At 51.7% G+C, this 2,433-nt stretch overlaps 1 protein-coding gene across 1 annotated transcript in view; it reads left to right on the top strand.

Annotated features, from left to right (window-relative positions):
• BOC (BOC cell adhesion associated, oncogene regulated) overlaps positions 1-2,433 on the top strand; it is an 88,712-nt gene continuing 86,279 nt past the window's right edge. Inside the window, exon 1 of the mRNA XM_011379483.2 lies at positions 1-29. The gene's annotated coding sequence lies outside the window, so the exon portion shown is untranslated. The remainder of the gene's footprint in view (positions 30-2,433) is intronic.

The following is a 2,433-nucleotide window of genomic DNA, read 5'->3' as shown; positions in this document are numbered from 1 at the left end:
TTCCCTCCCAGGAGCCAGCTGCACCAGAGGTGAGTCGCGTCGCTGAAGTTTGTTATCGTTTCATAAAAAGTTGTGTTTATTTGTTGGTTTGGGGAGGGGAGGGGGTTGGAGGCGGCCTCAGGCCAGCGATGCCGAGGAAGCGCCGGCGGGCGGCTGATGGGGACGCGCGGGCGGCGGGAGCGGATCCGAGCGCTCAGCCGGCAGCTCCTGCGGGGGCTGCGGCCGAGGCGGGGCGCGCCAGCGCGGGGACCGAGGTGTTGGGACGAGGCAGGCAGCGGGGTGGTGGGGACGCCGCATCTCTTTCCTTGAGGGTGCGGTCTGAACCGTGGTTCCCGGAAGCTTCTTGGATGGAAGAAGAGCAGGGACAGCTTCCCAAACTTCTCCCGAAGGTTGACACCGGTGTTCTGGCTCCGTGCGCCAGGCCGTGGGGAGAAGCCCACATAGGGGTCGACAAACACGCAGAACCACCTAGCACTCCTTGGGTCTCTTCGCGGGTGAGGGTATGTCGTATTGCTGTTTAAAAAGGAAAATATCGTAACATGAGTGAACAAACGGATCCGGAGGGAAACAGCCCCAAAAGAGCATCCCTAGCTGGAGGGGTGGAAGAGACGAGGCTGAAGTGGGGTGTCCAGAGGTGTCTGGGGTTGGGGTAGCGGTAAGATGGGGAAGGGAGAGAGGGAGAGAGGGAAGGGGGGGAGGGACGGGGCGGGGGGAGAGAGAGAGTGTGTTAGTTGACCCGCGCAGCGTGCCCCTGGGGTTGTGCTCTTGGGTTTTTGTTTGTGTAACTGTGAGAAGGTGGGGAAATGAACCTCTGAACAAGTGGGAAGGGGTAGTGTGGAGGGGCAAGGAACTCAGGAAGAGTTTTCTGCTGGATTTTTGAAGAACATGCTAAACTTTTCAGGATGCCCAGTGTGTGTGTTTGCTCTTCCAGGTGAGGGGAGAATTTTGAGGAGTGGGGGCAGGCAGATCCTGGAAGAGTTTAAGGAGCCCTGGGGATTCATTTTATTTAATTTTGTTTTGGAGGTAGGGATGGCAGTGGCAGGGTTACTCGAATGGTTGTTGTTCCTCTACAGAGATGTGGCAGTAGAGCTAAGAATACCCAAACCGCACACCAGCAGTCCTAAACAGGCACTTTCTGGGTGTGGTGGGGTGATCTGCCCCTCCCTGTCCCTTCTCAGCTTGTTCAAGTGGGTTCCAATAAGTTTTTGACCCTGAGTTACCTCTTTGAGTGGACTGAATGAAAAGTATATTTTGGTTTCCGGGCCCTCGTGCCACCTTCAGGTGCCCTGTACCCCAGCTCACATTTGTCACCTAGTTCTTTGTTGCCCAGAACTTTGCAAACATTGGCCATTGAATGAATGTAATTTTCAGAATTCTTGAATGCACATACATTTCTGATTTATTCCACGACTAGGCCCTAAACAAGTAGCCCAGTTCTGTGATGGTTTTTCATCCCTCTGGTTACAGCCAATAAATCAATCTCCATTTTCTTGAGGGCAGCACGCACAGTATTAAAACACCGTCTTGTTGGACTGAGATGGGGGCTGGGGCGGCCATACATCTGGGTGACCTGTTTTCTGAACGTAAAGTGAATCTGAGGCAAGAGCTTGGCCATTCTGAGGTGTGTAACAGGTTTCCCAGGAACGTTTCTGAGGTCTTATAATTGCCGCTTTTTAATGGTCTCATAATTGGAACCCGGAAGGTTCCCATGGTAATCTTGAAGCACCTTGGGGTCAGTGGGACAGAGGCAGGGTGGAAACGGCAGTGGAGTTATGATTTTCCTGCCAGATGAGTTTTTGGAGTGAGTTTATGGAGAGAGGTAAAAACGAGAGAAGTAAGAGTTGCCTCGTTGTGCTGCTTTGCTGACCCTGCCCGCCTCCATTTATCGCTCAGATTTTGGCCCTTCAGGAGGCTGGAGGCTGTCTACACCTATGAAATTTGAGGACTGAGACATCAGACGCTGTCCCTTTCATCCTCTTTCAAGAGATCTCAGAAGAGTAACATTGCAAGAGACATTTTCTCAGAATTTGCCCAAGCCACAGGAATTGGCTTTACTTGGGAGAGGAAGTTGATAGAGGCCAGGAGGATTGGTTCCTTGACCACATCTGGGGAGGTGGAGGGTGGGCAGAGAGGATTCTGCTTAGCTGTTGATGGGTTAGCTAACTTATGATAAGAGGGTGATTTATGTTCCTTTCTATCTTCCAAATGGGTCCAGAGATTTTCCTTTCTTTGAATTTCTCTTTCAAGTGTTTGGGCTCCCAGCTCTCTTCGGCAACTTATTCACGGTTTCCACACCCTAAGAAGGAGTAGGAGATCTACTCATGAAATAAATTCACTTAGCCTTTCCAGGAACCCCCAAGCTTTAAGTAATAAGGGCGAGAAGTGAGCCTGGTGGTCACAGTATTTCATAGGACTCTAGGGGGTCTGGGTTGA

Source organism: Pteropus vampyrus, unplaced genomic scaffold (genome assembly GCF_000151845.1).
Source record: "Pteropus vampyrus isolate Shadow unplaced genomic scaffold, Pvam_2.0 Scaffold1, whole genome shotgun sequence".
NCBI lineage: Eukaryota > Metazoa > Chordata > Mammalia > Chiroptera > Pteropodidae > Pteropus > Pteropus vampyrus.
Note: the sequence above shows the minus strand (reverse complement) of the source record. Positions and strands in the feature narration are given on the sequence as shown.